The sequence below is a fragment of the Hemiscyllium ocellatum genome, chromosome 5, assembly GCF_020745735.1.
Source record: "Hemiscyllium ocellatum isolate sHemOce1 chromosome 5, sHemOce1.pat.X.cur, whole genome shotgun sequence".
NCBI lineage: Eukaryota > Metazoa > Chordata > Chondrichthyes > Orectolobiformes > Hemiscylliidae > Hemiscyllium > Hemiscyllium ocellatum.
This window is the reverse complement of record NC_083405.1, coordinates 139,664,210-139,684,022: the sequence shown is the minus strand read 5'-3', so window position 1 is coordinate 139,684,022 and position 19,813 is coordinate 139,664,210. Positions and strand designations below refer to the sequence as shown.

At 52.6% G+C, this 19,813-nt stretch overlaps 1 protein-coding gene across 6 annotated transcripts in view; it reads right to left on the bottom strand.

The window, feature by feature from the left end:
- LOC132815900 (protein rapunzel-like) overlaps nucleotides 1-19,813 on the bottom strand; it is a 74,569-nt gene that overhangs the window by 11,845 nt on the left and 42,911 nt on the right. For 4 of the 6 annotated variants that reach the window (XM_060825266.1, XM_060825265.1, XM_060825263.1 and 1 more), the window contains one exon: nucleotides 9,164-9,263. The exons of the other annotated variants lie outside the window; for them this stretch is intronic. The gene's annotated coding sequence lies outside the window, so the exon portion shown is untranslated. The remainder of the gene's footprint in view (nucleotides 1-9,163; nucleotides 9,264-19,813) is intronic. 6 annotated transcript variants of the gene reach the window in all.

Sequence of the window (19,813 nt, the reverse complement as noted above, 5' to 3'; positions counted from 1 at the left end):
CACCCCACCCACACCCACACCCCACACCCATACCCACACACCCACACCCTCTCACCCACACCAACACCCATACCCACCCACACCTATACCCCCACACCAATACACCCACTCCCATATCACCCCCCCACACCCCCAATCCCCCACACCCACACCCACCCCACACCCCCACACCTCCACACCCCCACCTCCACAACCCCACCCTCACCACCACCTCCACAAACCCACACACTCGCACACACCCACCCCCACCTCCACACACCCACCCCCGCACACCCACTCCCACACACCCCAGAGCACCACACAGCCCCATACCCCCACTCACGCCCCCACCACCACCTCCACACCCCCACACCTCCACACCCCCACCTCCACAACCCCACACCCCCACCCCCACCTCCACAACACACACACACTCACACCCCCACATTCCCACACCCCCACACCCCCAGACACCCACAGCTCCAAACACCCCGACATCCACACCCCCACACCCACAGCCCCACGCACCCCACAGCCCCACCCCCGCACCCGCACCCACACTCCTACCCCTACACACCCACACCCGCGCCCCCCCCCCACACCCCCGGTCCCCACACACCCCCGCCCTCACACCCCCCGCACACCCACACCCCCCGTCCCCACACCCCCCCCGCACACCCACACCCCCACACCCACACCAACACTCCTACTCCTACCCACCCCTACCCCTACACACCCCTACCCCTACACACCCACACCCACGCACACCCCCACCCGCACACCCCCACACCTGCGCCCCCACACCCACACCCCCACACCCACACTCCCACCCCCACACCCCCACTCCTACCCCTACACACTCTTACCCCTGCACTCTCCTACCCCTGCACACCCACACCCCTGCACACCCACACCACCGCCCCCCCAAACCCCCACACACCCACCCCCCCGCCCACCACAACCCCACACCCCCCGTCCCCCCACACCCCGTCCCCACACACCCCCGCACACCCACACCCACACCAACACTCCTACCCCTACACACCCACACCCCCGCGCACCCGCACCCCCGCACACCCACGCACACCCCCACCCGCACACCCCCCACACCTGCGCCCCCACACCCACACCCCCCCACCCACACTCCCACCCCCACACCCCCACTCCTACCCCTACACACTCTTACCCCTGCACTCTCCTACCCCTGCACACCCACACCCCTGCACACCCACACCCCTGCACACCCACACCACCGCCCCCCCAAACCCCCACACACCCACCCCCCCGCCCACCACAACCCCACACCCCCCGTCCCCCCACACCCCGTCCCCACACACCCCCGCACACCCACACCCACACCAACACTCCTACCCCTACACACCCACACCCCCGCGCACCCGCACCCCCGCACACCCACGCACACCTCCACCCACCCCCACACACCCCACATACCCCACACACCCACACCCCTACCCACCCATACCCCTAAAACCCCACCCCACAACCACCGCCACTCCCCCACACCACCACACCCCTATGCCCACACGCCCCCACACGCCCCACCGCACACACCCCCACACACACCGCCGTACACACCCCCACACCCCCACCCCCAACCCTCACACCCCCACCCACACCCTCACAAAAACACCCACACCCTCACACCCACACCCACACACCCACCCCACCCACACCCACACACCCACACCCTCTCACCCACACCAGCACCCATACCCACCCACACCCATACCCCCACACCAATACCCCCACACCCATAACATCCCCCCACACCCCCAACCCCCCACACCCACACCCCCACAACCCTGCCCATAGCCCCACACCCGCAGCACCACCCACTCCCCCACACCCCTCCACAACCCCACATACCCCCACCCCCACCTCCACACCCCCACACCCCCACCCCCACCTCACCAATCCCACAACCCACCCCCACACATCCCCACAGCCTCACACACACCCACACCCACAGCCCCACCCCCACCTCCATACTCCCTCACGTCCCCACCTCCACCTCCACAACCCCACACACTCCCACACACCCACCCCCACCTCCACACCCTCGCACACCCACTCCCACAGCCCCGCTTAGCCCCACACAGTCCCACACACTCACACCCCCACCCCCACAACCCCACACACCCCCACAACCCCACACACCCCCACAACCCCAGACACCCACAGCTCCAAACACCCCGACATCCCCACACCCCCAGACACCCACATCCCCCACATCCCACACCCCCACACCCCCACCCCTACACTCCCACACCCCCTCGGCTCCACACCCACACCCACACCCCACACACCCCCACACCCTCACACCCCCACCCCCACACCCCCACCTCACACCCCCACACTCACACCCCCACACCCATGACCCCACGCATCCACACCCACACTCCCGCACACACCCCCACACCCCCAAAACCACACACACACACACCCCCACACACCCCTACCCACCCACACACACCCGCGCCCCCACACCCACACCAACACTCCTACCCCTACACCCCCTCCCCCCCACACACCCCGCCCCCACACCCCCGCGCACCCACACCCTCGCACCCCCGCACACCCATACACCCCTACTCACCCACACACACCCACATACACCCCACATACCCCACACGCTCACACCCCTACACACCCACAGCACCACACACCCCCAAAACCCCACAACCACACCCACACCCCCACATCCCTGCACATCCCCACATCAACGCACACAGCCACTCCCACACACCACCACACCCCTATGCCCACACGCACCCACACACACCCACACCCACACCCACACACCCCCACACACACCCACACCCACACACCCCCTCACCCCCACACACCCACCCACACACCCACACCCACACCCATACCACCACCCCCACACCCTAATCCCCCCCACACCCACACCCCCACACCCACACCCCCACACCCACACCCCCATAACCCTGCCCATAGCCCCATGCCCATAGCGCCACCCACTCCTCCATCCCATACCCCCACCCCAACACCCCTCCACAACCCCACATACCTCCACACCCCCACACCCCCACTCCCACCTCACCAATCCCACAACCCACCCCCACAAAACCCCACAGCCTCACACACACCCACACCCACAGCCCCACCCCCACCCCCACCTCCACACTCCCTCATGTCCCCACTTCCACACACCTCCACCCCCACCCCCACCCCCACCTCCACAACCCCACACACTCCCACACACCCACCCCCACCTCCACACCCCCACACACCCACTCTCACACACCCCCACAGCCCCACACACTCACACCCCCACACGCCCACGCCCCCACACCCCCACCCCCACCTCCACATCCCACGCCCCCACATCCCCAGCCCCACCCACGCCCCCACTCACGCCCCCACCCTCACCCCCACACACCCAGGCACCCACAGCCCCATCCCCACAGCCCCACACATCCAACCCCACACACCCACATCCCCACACCCACCCCCACACACCCCCCACATCCCCACACCCACCCCCACACACCCCACACCCCACACCCACACCCCCACACACCCACACCCACACCCACATCCCCACACCCACCCCCCACACCTACACCCCCACACCCTCACTCCCACCCACACCCACACCCCCACAGTCCCCCACATCCCCACCCACTCCCCCACTCCCCCACTCCCACACTCCCACACTCCCCCACACCCACACCCCCACACCCTCACACCCACCTCCACACCCCCACACCCCCACACCTCCACACCCCCACCTCCACACACCCCCACCTCCACACCCCCACACAGCCCCACACACTCACACCCCCACATTCCCACACCCCCACAGTCACACACACCCAGACAACCACAGCTCCAAATACCCCGACATCCCCACACCCACAGCCAAACCCCCCACACCCCACATCCCCCACATCCCACACCCCCACACACACCCTCCCCCACACTCCCACACCCCACAGCCCCACACACACCCTCCCCCACACTCCCACACCCCACAGCCCCACACACACCCTCCCCCATACTCCCACACCCCCACAGCCCCACAAACCCACAGCCCCGCACACCCCCACACACCCCAAACACCCACAGCCCCACACAACTCCACACCCGCACACGCTCACACCCCCACACCCCCACCCCCACCTCCACATCCCACGCCCCCACATCCCCAGCCCCACACACCCCCACCCCCAGCCCCACCCACGCCCCCACCCACGCCCCCACCCACACCCCCACCCTCAACCCCACACACACAGGCACCCACAGCCCCACCCCCACAGCCCCACACACCCAACCCCACACACCCACATCCCCACACCCACCCCCACACACCCCCACACACCCACACTCACCCCCACACACCCAAACCCACATCCACACTCCCACACACCCCCACACCACACCCCCACACCCTCACTCCCACCCATACCCACACCCCCACAACCCCCCACATCCCCACCCACTCCCACACTCCCACACTCCCACACCCTCACACCCACCTCCACACTCCCATCCACACCTACACCCCCCCCACACACACCCACACACATCCACATCCACACCCACATACCCCCACACCCAGACACACCCCCAACACCCGCACCCCCACACCCCCACACCCGCACCTACACCCACACTTCCACACACCCCCACCCCCACCTCCACAACCCCACACACTCCCACACACCCACACCCACCACCACACCCCCACTCCCACACAACCCCACAGCCCCACACACACCCACACCCCCAGACAACCACAGCTCCACACCCACATCCCCCACATCCCCCACACCCACACACCCCAGCACACCCATCCCCCCCCTCACCCACACCCCCACACACCCACACCCCACACACGCACCCACCCCCACACCCCTTCACACTCACACCCCCACGCACCCACACCCTCGCATCACCGCGCACACACACACACCCATACCACCACCCCCACCCCCCATACCCACACCCGCACCCACACCCACACCCCCCACTCATGCATCCCCACCCACACACCCCCACACACACCCACCCCCACCCCACTACACCCCCACACCCACACCCACCCACACCCATACCCACCTACCCACACCCCCACATCCACACCCCCAAATATCCACATCCACCCCCCATACCCACACCCACACCCCTACCCCAACACCCCCGCACACCCACACCGCCACACCCACACCCCCGTGCACCCTCACCCCCGCCCCCCCACACCCCCCACACCCACACCCCCACACCCACACCACCACACCCACCCCCCTACCCACACGCCCCACCCACACCCCCCACCCACACACCCCAACACACACCCACAGCTACACACACCCTCACACCTCCACACCCCCACACACACCCCCACCCCCACACCTCCAGACCCCCACACCCCTACACCCCCACCCACACACACGTATACCCACCCCCCCACACCCCCAGACCCACACTCCCACAGACCCACACCCACACCCCCACAGACCCATACCCACACCCCCACACATACCCATACCGCCACCCCCACACCCCCACACCCAAACCGTCCACATCTCCACACATCCCCACCCACACCCACACCCCCACACTCACACACCCACCTGCACCCACACCCCCACTCACACCCACTCACACCCACACCCCCCACACACACCCCCCATACACACCCACCCACACACCCACCCCCACCCATCCCCCCCACACACCCACACACACACAGTATGTGTCCCCCAGTAACAGCGTGAAGCTCCCTCTACACTGTCCCCCAAGTAACAGAGTGAAGCTCCCTCTACACTATCACCAACTAACAGAATGAGGCTCCCTCTACACTGTCCCCCAAGTAACAGAGTGAAGCTCCCTCTACACTATCCCCCCCAGTAACAGAGTGAAGCTCCCTCTACACTGTCACCAACTAACAGAATGAGGCTCCCTCTACACTGTCCCCCTGTAACAGAGTGAAGCTCCCTCTACACTGTCCCCCAGTAACCGAGTCAAGCTCCCTCTACACTGTCCCCCCAGTAACAGAGTGAAGCTCCCTCTACACTGTCCCCCCCAGTAACAGAGTGAAGCTCCCTCTACACTGTTCCCCCCGTAACCGAGTGAAGCTCCCTCTACACTGTCTCCCAGTAACCGAGTCACACACCCACAACCCCACACCCACACCCCCTCCACACCCACAAACCCACACCCACACACACACCCACATTGCCCCACACCCACACCCCCACGCACCCACACAGACTCCCCACCCCACACCCCTACCCACACCCCCACCCAAACCCCTACCCAAACCCCTACCCACACCCCCACCCACACGCACACCCACCCACACACGCACGCCCCCACGCACACAGTATGTGTCCACCAGTAACAGCGTGAAGCTCTCTCTACCCTGTCCCCTAATAACTGAGTGAAGCTCCCTCTACACTGTCCCCCAGTAACAGCATAAAGCTCCCTCTACACTGTCCACCAGTAACAGAGTGAAGCTCCCTCTACACTGTCCCCAGTAATAGACTGAAGCTCCCTCTACACTGTCCCCCCAGTAACAGAGTGAAGCTCCCTCTACACTGTCCCCAGTAATAGACTGAAGCTCCCTCTACACTGTCCCCCCAGTAACAGAGTGAAGCTCCCTCTACACTGTCCCCAGTAGTAGACTGAAGCTCCCTCTACACTGTCCCCCCAGTAACAGAGTGAAGCTCCCTCTACACTGTCCCCAGTAATAGACTGAAGCTCCCTCTACACTGTCCCCCCAGTAACAGAGTGAATCTCCCTCTACACTGTCCCCCCAGTAACAGAGTGAAGCTCCCTCTACACTGTCCCCCAGTAACCGAGTGAAGCTCCCTCTACACTGTCCCCCAGTAACCGAGTCACATACGCACAACCCTACCCCCACACCCCCTCCACACCCACATACCCACACACACACACCCACACACACATGCACCCACACAGACCCCCACACCTACCCCCACCCACGCCCACCCACCCCATACCCCCACACCCCCACCCACATCCCCACCCATACCCACACCCACCCACACACGCACGCCCACATGCACACAGTATGTGTCCCCCGGTAACAGCGTGAAGCTCTCTCTACCCTGTCCCCTAATAACTGAATGAAGCTCCCTCTACACTGTCCCCCCAGTAACAGCGTAAAGCTCCTTCTACACTGTCCACCAGTAACAGAGTGAAGCTGCCTCTACACTGTCCCCCAGTAACAGAGTGAAGCTCCTTCTACACTGTCCCTGAGTATTACAGAGTAAAGCTGCCTCTACAGTCTCCCCCCTCAAATGCTCCTGACTCAGTGAAATAGGGGTCAGATATAGAGTAAGGTTCTCGCTACACTGTCTCCCATCAAACACTCCCAAGACAGGGACAGCACGGGGTTAGATACAGAGTAAAGCTCAGATTGCTCTCGACTGCATGTTACACTGGGGGCTGTTGGTTGAACATGGTTCTGTACCATGTGGGTCTCGAGGTTCCAGGCATTCCGAGAACACACCCAGTGTCCAATTCCAAACCCCAATCCCCAATCCCAATCCTCTACCCGCAATTCCAATCCCAATCCCAATCCCAGTCCTAACCCTCAAACCCAAACCTAATCCCTAAAACCTGATCACACTGCTCAATCCCCAGCACCCAGTGCCCAGTGCCCTCTCCCCAGTGTCCAGTGCTCTCTCCCCAGTGCACAATGCTCTCTCCCCAGTGCACAATGCTCTCTCCTCAGTGCCCAGTGCTCCCCACCCAATGCCCAGTGCTCCCCAACCAGTGCCCAGTTCCAGGCTGCAGGAATAGTGATCAGGAACAGTGTCTCACCTTCTGATGGTTTTCACCGTGGCTGTGAGTGGTGGCTTTGCTCAGAGATTTATATCAGAGCAACCGGGGGAGGGGGTCAGCCTGAGCTGATCCAAGTCCCCTGTCTAAACCTGTTGCCCAGTTCCTCAGCATCTGTGTCCCTCTGCTCCCCACCCACTCAGGCAGCTCTCCAGATGCATCTTAAATGAATCTCCCTGTGCCTGCCTCTACCATCTCTGCTGGCAACGTGTTCCAGGCACCCACCACCCTCTGTGTGAGGTACTTGCTACGTATATCTTGCTTAAATTGTTCACCTCTCACCTTGAACGCGTGACCTCTTGTTAGTGAATCCCTCACCCTGGGAAAAAGCTTATCTCTATCTACCCTGTCTATACCCTTTATGATTTTGTAAACCTCAATCAGGTTCTCCCTTAATCTCCTTTTTTCTAATGAAAACAATCCTAACCTATTCTATCTCTCTTCATAGCTCGCACCTTCCATACCAGGCAACATCCTTGTAAACTTTCTCTGCACCTTTTCCAAAGTGTCCACATTCATTTGGTAATGTGGTGACCAGAATTGTACACAGTATTCTTAAAGCGGCCAAACCAAAGTCTTGTACAATATTAACATGACCTGCCAGCTCTTATACTCAATACCCCGTCTGATGAAGGCAAGCATACTATATGCCTTCTTGACCACTCTATCCACCTGTGCAGCAACCTTCAGGGTACAATGGACCTGAACTCCAAGATCTCTCTGCCCATCAACTTTTCCTAAGACTCTTCTGTTTACTGTACTTGTTTGCTCTAGAATTAGACTTCCCAAAATGCATCACCTCACATTTGCCTGGATTGAACTCCATCTGCCACTTCTCTGCCCAGCTCTCCAGTCTATCTATAGCCTCCTGTATTCTCTGACAGTCCCCTATGCTTTCTGCTACTCCACCAATCTTCGTGTCATCTGCAAACTTGCTGATCAGACCAACAGTGCCCTCTTCCAGATCATTTATGTATATTACAAACAACAGAGGCCCCAGCACTGACCCCTGTGGGACACCACTGGTCACCTTTCTCCATTTTGAGAAACTTCCTTCAACTACTACGCTCTGTGTCCTGTTGCTCAACCAGTTCTTTATCCACCTAGCTAGGTTCCTTTACTTTAAGCTCCCTTATCTCCATTTCGAGAAACATTAATCAAGATAATGTTCTGGGGACCTGGGGTCGAGTCCTGTCATGGAAGATGGAGGAATTTGAATTCAATAAAAAACAACTCAGGGATTAAGTGTCTAATGATCATGAATCCATTGTCAGAAGAACCCATCTGGTTCAGCAATGTCCTTTAGGAAAGGAAACTGGCCTACCTGTGACTCCAGACCCACAGCAATGTGGTTGACTCCTCGTTGCCCTCTGGGCAGTAAGGGATGGGCAGTAAATGCTGGTCTAGCCAGGGACACCCACACCCTGAGAATGAAGAAAGATAAAAACACTTATTTGTGAACAGGCCCTCACTGGGGGTAGAGACTGAGCATGGAGCCACTGTGTTTCAGACAGGTCCTGGGAGGTTGGGTCTGAGTGCAACATGATTCATTCCTGAACATGTACAGAGGGGGCTGCCTGACAGAGAGGAGGGGGGTTGTGCAGATGGGAGAGGCACAGAGTGGGGAGGGTAAGGGGTACAGAGGGAAGGGGAGGGGGTGAAGAGGTCATAACAGGGCTGGTGAGAGGGACACAGACCACAGAGCAAGGTAGTCTCCCGATAAAATCAATCCTTTCAAAGTGAGGAGTCAAATTTCAGATCACTGGGCAATTAAGAGAAACACACACACATTCTTTCAGTTGTTCTGTAAATGGTGGCTATGTAATTGCAGTAATGATGTGGTCACATGGGGGTGGCTTTCCCCAGTCTGATGGTGACAGGACAGAGGACTGAGAATCAAACCATAATCAAACATCGCAAGGTGCTGACCGTTTCAAAACAAAGTACAACACTGAGCCTCACTGTGCAATGAGGCAGACTTGATAAGGGAGCTTAAGATAAAGGAACCCTTAAGGAGCAGTGATCATAATATGATTGAATTTGAACCTGAGGGGCACCAGTATCCTTGGGGGGAGGTTTGCTAGTGCTCTTTGGGAGGGTTTAAACTAACTCCGCGGGGGCATGGGAACCAGGACTGTAGCTTTAGGGTACAGGACCTTGAGTGTAGGGAGGTTAGGAATAATGCAGCGATCTCTAAGGAGGGTGCCTGTAACCAGAAAGGTGGATTGAAGTGTGTATACTTCAATGCCAGAAGTATAAGGAATAAGGTAGGTGAACTTGCAGCGTGGGTTGGTACCTGGGACTTCGATGTTGTGGCCATTACAGAGACGTGGGTAGAACAGGGACAAGAATGGCTGTTGCACGTTCCAGGGTTCAAATGTTTTAGTAGGATCAGACATGGGGGTAAAAAAGGGGGAGGCGTGGCATTACTTGTCAAAGACAGTATCACAGCAGTGGAATGGACGATGGAAGAGGACTTGCCATCTGAGGTAGTTTGGGCTGAGGTTAGAAATAGGAAAGGTGAGGTCACCCTATTAGGTGTTTTCTACAGGCCTCCTAATAGTCCTAGAGAAGTAGAGGATAATATTGCGAGGATGATTCAGGAAAAGAGTGAAGGTAGCAGGGTGGTTGTTATGGGGGACTTTAACTTCCCAGATATTGACTGGGAGAGCTATAGCTCGAGTTCATTAGATGGGTCGGTGTTTGTACAATGTGTGCAGGAGGGTTTCCTGACACAATATGTAGACAGGCCAACAAGAGGGGAGGCTATATTGGATTTGGTTCTAGGTAATGAACCAGGCCAGGTGTTAGACTTGGAGGTAGGTGAGCACTTCGGGGACAGTGACCACAACTCGGTGACTTTTACTTTAGTGATGGAGAGGGATAATCGTGCGCCGCAGGGCAAGAGCTATAGCTGGGGGCAGGGAAATTATGATGCAGTGAGGCATGACTTAGGTTGTGTGGATTGGAAAAACAGGCTTCAAGAGAAGAACACTAATGAGATGTGGGGATTGTTCAAGGAGCAGCTACTGCGTGTCCTCGATAGGTATGTACCAGTCAGGCATGGTGTAAAGGGCCTTGTGAGGCAGCCGTGGTTTAGTAAGGAATTGGAGTCCCTTGTGAAAGGGAAGAAGGCGGCATATGTAAAGATGAGGCTTGAAGGTTCAGTAGGGGCGATTGAGAGTTATAAGGTAGCCAGGAAGGAGCTAAAGAGGGAGCTAAGAGAAGCGAGAAAGGGACATGAAAAGTCTTTAGCTGGCAGGATTAGGGAAAACCCAAAGGCTTTCTATAGGTATGTCAAGAATAAAAGGATGACTAGGGTAGGTATCGGTCCAGTCAAGGATAGTAGTGGGAAGTTGTGTGTGGAGGCGGAGGAGATTGGAGAAACATTAAATCAGTACTTTTCATCAGTATTCACTCAGGAACAGGACACTGTTGCTGATGTGAATATGGAATCACAAATAATTAGAATGGATGCCCTGGAAATATGCAGGGAAGAGGTTTTGGGAATATTGGAAAGGATGAATATAGGTAAGTCTCCTGGGCCTGATGGCATTTACCCCAGGATCCTATGGGAAGCTAGGGAGGAGATAGCAGAGCCATTGGCCTGGATTTTTATGTCGTCATTGTCAACGGGAATAGTACCAGAGGACTGGAGGATAGCGAATGTGGTCCCATTGTTCAAGAAAGGGAGTAGGGATAGCCCTAGTAACTATAGGCCAGTAAGTCTGACTTCAGTGGTGGGCAAAGTCTTAGAGAGAATGGTAAGGGATAAGATTTATGAACATCTGGGTAGGAATAACGTGATCAGGGATAGCCAGCATGGTTTTGTGAAGGGCAGGTCGTGCCTCACAAACCTTATTGAGTTCTTTGAGAAGGTGACTAAGGAAGTGGACGAGGGTAAAGCAGTAGATGTTGTGTATATGGATTTTAGTAAGGCATTCGATAAGGTTCCCCATGGTAGGCTAATGCTAAAACTACGGAGGTATGGCATTGAGGATACATAAGAGGTTTGGATTAGGAATTGGCTGGCTGGAAGGAGACAGAGGGTAGTAGTTGATGGATTATGTTCATCTTGGAGCGCAGTTACTAGCGGTGTACCACAAGGATCTGTTTTGGGACCATTGCTTTTTGTTATCTTTATAAATGATCTAGAGGAAGGACTTGAAAGCTGGGTAAGCAAGTTTGCGGATGACACAAAAGTCGGTGGAGTTGTGGATAGTGAGGAAGGAAGTGGTAGGTTACAGCGGGATATAGATAAGTTGCAGAGCTGGGCAGAAATGTGGCAAATGGAATTCAATGTAGCTAAGTGCGAAGTCGTTCACTTTGGTAGGAATAACAAGATGATGGATTACTGGGCTAATGGTAGGCTACTTGGTAGTGTGGATGAGCAGAGGGATCTTGGTGTCCATGTACACAGATCTCTGAAAGTTGCCACCCAGGTAAATAGTGCTGTGAGGAAGGCATATGGTGTACTGGGCTTTATTGGCAGAGGAATTGAGTTCCGGAGTCCTGAGGTCATGTTGCAGTTGTATAAGACTCTGGTGAGGCCTCATCTGGAGTATTGTGTGCAGTTTTGGTCGCCATACTATAGGAAGGATGTGGAAGCTTTAGAACGAGTGCAGAGGAGGTTTACCAGGATGTTGCCTGGAATGGTAGGAAAATCTTATGAGGAAAGGCTGAGGCACTTGGGGCTGTTCTCATTGGAGAAGAGAAGGTTTAGGGGAGATCTGATAGAAGTGTATAAGATGATTAGGGGTTTAGATAGGGTAGATACTAAGAACCTTTTACCGCTAATGGAGTCAGGTGTTACTAGGGGACATAGCTTTAAATTAAGGGGTGGTAGGTATAGAACAGATGTTAGGGGTAGATTCTTCACACAGCGGGTTGTGAGTTCATGGAATGCCCTGCCCGTATCAGTGGTGAACTCTCCTTCTTTATGGTCATTTAAGCGGGCATTGGATAGGCATTTGGAAGTTATTGGGCTAGTATAGGTTAGGTAGGATTCGGTCGGCGCAACATCGAGGGCCGAAGGGCCTGTACTGCGCTGTATCCTTCTATGTTCTATGTTCTATGTAAATTTACTCTGCAATTTGAGAGGGAGAAGATAGAATCAGTGGTAATGGTATGTTATCTGAATAAATACAACTCCAGAGGCATGAGGGAGGAGCTGGGTAGAATTGACTGGGAGAGGAGCCCAGCAGGAAAGACAGTGGAACAGCAATGGCAGGAGTTTCTGGGAGTACTTCAGGAGACACAGCAGGGATTCATCCCGAGGAAAAGGAAGCATGGTACAGGGAGGATGAGGCAACCGTGGCTGACTAGGGAAGTTCAGGGTCAGCATAAAAACAAAAGGGAAAGCAGATAATGTGGTGAAGGGCAGTGGGAACCCAGAGGATTGGGAAGCTTACAAAGATCAACAGAGGGCAACAAAACAAGAAATTAGGAGGAAGAAAATTAAATATGAGGGTAAGCTAGTCAGTAATGTCAAGGAAGACTGCAAGAATTTCTTTTGACATAGCAAGGCCAAAAGAGAGGCAACAGTGGACATTGGATCGCTGGAAAATGCCTGAGGAACTGAATGAGTACTTGCATCAGTCTTTATGATGGAAGATCTGAGCAATATCCCAAAGATTCAAGAGAGTGGGGGGTCAGAGCTGAGTCTGGTGGCCATCACCAAGGATGAGATGCTAGAAAAACTGAATGGCCTGAAGGTGGATAAATTACCTGGACCAGATGGTTCTAATGGAAATAGCTGAAGTGATAATGGAGGTTGTGATTTTTTAGAAATCACTAGAATCAGGGAGGGTCCCAGAGGAGTGGAAAATCGCGAACGTGACACCCTTGTTTAAAAAGGGAGTAAGGCAAAAGATGGAAAATTACAGACTGATTACCCTACCCTTGGTCATAGAGTCATAGAGATGTACAGCATGAAAACAGACCCTTCGGTCCAACCTGTCCATGCCGACCAGATATCCCAACCCAGTCTAGTCCCACCTGCCAGCACTGGCCCATATCCCTCCAAACCCTTCCTGTTCATATACCCATCCAGATGTCTTTTAAATGTTGCAATTGTGTCACTTCCTCTTGCAGCTCATTCCATACACATACTACCCTCAGAGTGAAAATGTTGCCCCTTAGGTCTCTTTTATATCCTTCCCCTCTCACCCTAAACCTATGCCCTCTAGTTCTGGACTCTCCCACCCCAGGGAAAAGACTTTGTCTATTTATCCTATCCACGCCCCTCATAATTTTGTAAACCTCTATAAGGCCATGCCTCAGCCTGTGACACGCTAGGGAAAACAGCCCCAGCCTGTTCAGCCTCTCCCTGCAGGCCCAAGTCCTCCAACCCTGGCAACATCCTTGTAAATCTTTTCTGAACCCTTTCAAGTTTCACAACATCTTTCTGATTGGAAGGACACCAGAATTGCATGCAATATTCCAACAGTGGCCTAACAAATGTCCTGTACAGCCGCAACATGACCTCCCAACTCTTGTACTCAATACTTTGACCAATAAAGGAAAGCATACCAAACACCTTCTTCACTATCCTATCTACCTGCGACTCCACTTTCAAGGAGCTATGAACCTGCACTCCAAGGTCTCTTTGTTCAGCAACACTCCCTAGGACATTGCCATTAAGTGTAAAAGTCCTGCTAAGGTTTGCTTTTCCAAAATGCAGCACCTCGCATTTATCTGAATTAAACTCCATCTGCTACGTCTCAGCCCATTGGCCCATCTGGTCCAGATCCTGTTGCAATCTGAGGTAACCTTCTTCGCTGTCCACTACACCTCCAATTTTGGTGTCATCTGCAAACTTACTAACTGTACCTCTTATGCTCACATCCAAATCATTTATGTAAATGACAAAAAGTAGAGGACCCAACACCGATCCTTGTGGCGCTCCACTGGTCACAGGCCTCCAGTCTGAAAAACAACCCTCCACCATCACCCTCTGACTTCTGCCTTTGAGCCAGTTCTGTATTCAAATGGCTAGTTCTCCCTTTATTCCATGAGATCTAACATCCCTCACCAGTCTCCCATAAGGAACCTTGTCAAACGCTTTACTGAAGTCTCTATAGATCACATCTACTACTCTGCCCTCATCAATCTTCTTTGTTACTTCTTCAAAAAGCTCAATCAAGTTTATGGGACATGATTTCCCACGCACAAAGCCATGTTGACTATCCTGAATCAGTCCTTGCCTTTCCAAATACATGTACATCCTGTCCCTCAGGATTCTCTCCAACAACTTGCCCACCACCGAGGTCAGGCTCACTGGTCCATAGTTCCCTGGCTTGTCTTTACCACCCTTCTTAAACAGTGGCACCACGTTAGGCAACCTCCAGTCTTCCAGCACCTCACCTGTGACGATCGATGATACAAATATCTCAGCAAGAGGCCCAACAATCACTTCCCTTACTTCCCACAGAGTTCTAGAGTACACCTGATCATGTCCTGGGGATTTATCTATCTTTACGCATATCAAGACATCCAGCACTTCCTCCTCCGTAACATGGACATTTTGCAAGGTGTCACCATCTATTTCCCAGTCTATATCTTCCATATCCTTTCCACAGTAAATACTGATGCAAAATACTCGTTTAGTAAGTCCCCCATTTTCTGTGGCTCCACACAAAGGACACCTTGCTGATCTTTGAGGAGCCCTGTTCTCTCCCTAGTTATCCTTTTTTTCCTTAATGTATTTGTAAAAACCCTTTGGATTCTCCTTAACTCTATTTGCCAAAGCTATCTCATGTCCCCTTTTTGCCCTCCTGATTTCCCTCTTAAGTATACTCCTACTTCCTTTATATTCTTCCAAGGATTCACTCGATCTATCCTGTCTGTACCTGACATATGCTTCCTTCTTTTTCTTAACCAAACCCTCAACTTCTTTAGTCATCCAGCATTCCCTTTACCTATCAGTCTTTCCTTTCAACCTGACAGGAATATACTTTCTCTGGATTCTTGTTATTTCATTTCTGAAGACTTCCTATTTTCCAGCCGTCCCTTTATCTGCAAATATTTCCCCCCAGTCAGCTTTTGAAAGTTCTTACCTAATACCATCAAAATGAGCCTTCCTCCAATTTAGAACATCAACTTTTAGATCTGGTCTATCTTTTTCCATCATTATTCTAAAACTAATACAATTATGGTCGCTGGCCCCAAAGTGCTCCCCCACTGACACCTCAGTCACCTGCCCTGCCTTATTTCCCAAAAGTAGGTCAGGTTTTGCACCTTCTCTAGTAGGTACATCCACATACTGAATCAAAAATTTTCTTATTCACACTTAACAAATTCATCTCCATTTAAACCCTTAAACTCTATGGTAGTCCAGTCTGTATTTGGAAAGTTAAAATCCTCTACCATAACCACCCTATTATTCTTACAGATAGCTGAGATCTCAAATATTTTCCAGGAATTTAGATTAGATTCCCTATGGTGTGGAAACAGGCCCTTAGGCCCAACATGTCCACACCGACCCTTTGAAGTGTAACCCACCCAGACCCATTTCCCTCTGACTAATGCACCTAGCACTATGGCCAATTTAGCATGGCCAATTCACCTGACCTGCACATCTTTGGACTGTGAGGTGAAACCGGAGCACCCGGAGGAAACCCACGCAGACACGGTGAGATTGTGCAAATTCCACACAGTCACTGAAGGCTGAGAATTGAACCTGGGACCCTAGTGCTGTGAGGCAGCAGTGCTATCCACTGTGCCACCCCTAACAAGTTTGTTTCTCAATTTCCCTCTGACTATTAGCAGGTCCATAACAAAATCCCAATAAAGTGATCATCCCTTTCTTATTTCTCAGTTCCACCCAAATAATTTCCCTGGATGTATTTTCAGGAATATCCTCCCTCAGCACAGCTGTAATGCTATCCCTTATGAAAAACGCCACTCCCCCTCCTCTCTTGCCTCCCTTTCTACCCTTCCTGTAGCATTTGTATCCTGGAACATTAAGCTGCCAGTCCAGCTCATTCCTGAGCCATGTTTCTGTAATTGCTATAATATCCGAGTCCCATGTTCCTAACCATGCCCTGAGTTCATCTGCCTTCCCTGTTAGGCCCCTTGTATTGAAATAAATGCAGTTTAATTTATTAGTCTTACCTTGTAAGACTAATAAATTAGTCTCCACCTGCCCTGACTGTTTGTTTGACTCGCTTCTGTTCTCAACCGTACCAGTCTCAGATTGATCTCTTTCCTCACTATCTCCCTGGGTCCCATCCCCCACCTTACTAGTTTAAATTCCCCTGAGCAGCTCTTGCAAATTTCCCTGCCAGTATATTATTCAAATTTAGGTGCAAACCGTCCTTCTTGTACAGGTCACTTCTACGCCAAAAGAAATTCTAATGATCTAAAAATGTGTATCCTTCTCCCATACACCAGCTCCTGAGACATGCATTCATCTGCTCTATCCTCCAATTCCTGCCCTCACTAGCTCTTAGCAGCGGGAGTAATCCAGATATTCCTATTATCGTGGGCTTCCTTTTTAAATTCCTGCCTAACTCTGTATTCTCCTTTCAGAATCTCAACCTTTTCCCTTCCAATGTCATTAGTTCCAATGTGTACAATGACCTCCTGCTGGCCCCTCTCCCCCGTGAGAACATTCTGCACCCTCTCTGAGACATCCTTTATCCTGGCACCAGGGAAGCAACACACCATTCTGATTTTTTGCAGCTGGCCACAGAAACGTCTGTCTGTGCCTCGGACTAGAGAGTCCCCTAACACAGTTGATCTCTTGGAACCCGACCTACCCCTCACTGCATTAGAGTCAGTCTCAATATCAGAAACTTGGCTGTTCATGCTACGTTCCCCTGAGAATCCATCACCCCCTACATTTTCCAACTCAGTATGCCTGTTTGAAATGGGTATAGCCACAGAAGGCTCCTGCACTAGCTGCCTACCTCTCTTACCTTTTCTGGAGTTAACCCATCTATGTGACTGTATCTGAGACCTTACCCCCTTCCTATAACTGCCATCCATCACATACTGTTGCTGTTGCAAATTCCTCATTGCTTCTAACTGTCTCTCCACCTGATCCATTCAATCTGATAAGATTCACAATCAACAGCATTTATTGCAGATATAATCCGCAGTAACCCTTAAACTCTTTAAACTCTCACAACTGACAATATAGCAGTTCTAGAATACTTACAGTGTGGAAACAGGCCCTTCAGCCCAACAAGTCCACACCGACCCGCCGAAGTGCAGCCTACCCAGACCCATTCCCCTACATTTACCCTTGCCCCTAATACTACGGGCAATTTAGTATGGTCTAAGTTCTTTATTTTCTACTAAAGGCCATTTTTGCTCCTTCTCAATCTACAGACCCAGAAAATAACACTGTCTTATTCCTCTACAAAACACTGCTCCAGGTTAAATTAATAGTAATGGTTTATATTTTAAGTCTAATCAAGAAACATGTCTCAAAAAAACATATAATCAAGAAAGAACCCACTCTACTCACTACTGCAGACTTTCTGTAGGTCACACTTACAAACAATACACTTATCTGCTTCTGTGCTGGGAACTTTGCCCAAACAGGTTCCTCCAAGATTAGCTGTGAATTTCACTGTTTGTTAATTTTCTCAGATGCACTCCCATGTCGAGCGATAAATGAATTCAAAAACAGCAAAGGTTGTAACTATGCAGGTTCTCTCTCTCCTGCACTGTCCTCACCATGTGCTTCCTTTGTCTGTTCTTCTCCCTTTTAAAACTGCTGTTTCTTTGACTTTTTTATTTCCAAAGTTCCAAAAAAATGCAAAAGCATGTAAAACAAGAATTGCTGCTTCTGGAATTCGAGGAAAACACCTCCAGCACCTAAAATACCTCAAAGGAAGGTGCAACTGTTAAAGCCAGAAATGTTTCCTGTCCTTCATCTTGGACTACCCCATTCTCCATTAGGCTGAATGGCCTGCCTCTGCACTACAGGGAATCTTTTGAAAGCAGATAACATTATGAGAGGCATGGATCAAGTCTTTTTACCCAGAGTGGAAATATCAAACACTAGGAGGTACAGGTTTCAGGTGAGGGGGAAAACTTTAAAGTGAATATATAAGGTAAGTTCACATTACAGAAGAGAATGTGCTGGGGGTCTCAGAAAATGTGGAACTTAGAACATTACAGCGCAGTACAAGCCCTTTGCCCCTCGATGTTGCGCTGACCTATGGAACTAATCTGAAGCCCATCTATCCTACACTATTCCATTTTCATCCATATGACTATCCAATGACCATTTAAATGCCCTTAAATTTGGCGAGTCTACTACTGTTGCAGGCAGTGCGTTCCACGTCCCGATTACTCTCTGAGTAAAGAAAGTACCACTGACATCTGTCCTAGATATATCACCCCTCAATTTAAAGCTATGTCCCTTTGTGCTTGCCATCACCATCAGAGGAAAAAGGCTCTCACTGTTCAATCTATCTAATCCTTTGATTATCTTGTATGTCTCAATTAAGTCATCTCTCAACCACCTTCTTCTCAAACAAAAACAGCCTCAACTCTGTCAGTCTTTCCTCAAAAGATCTTCCTTCCATCCAGGACAACGTCCTAGTAAATCTCCTCTGAACCCTTTCCAATGTTTCCACGTCCTTCCTCTAATACAGCAACCAGAACTGTATGCAATACTCCAAGTGCGACCACACCAAAGTTTTGTACAGCTGCAGCATGATCTCATGGCTTCGAAACTCGATCCTTCTACCAATCTTAGCTTACACACTGTATACCCGCTTAACAACCGTATCAACCTGGGTGACAACTTTCCGGTATATATGTACCTGGACACCGAGATCTCTCTGCTCATCTACACTACCAAGAAGCTTACCAATAGCCTGGTACTCTGCATTCCTGTTACTCCTTACAAAGTGAATCACCTTACAGCTTTCCTCATCAAACTATTTGTGCCACTTCTCAGCCCAGCTCTGCAGCTTATCAATCCCTCTGTAACCCATAACATTCTTTGACACAA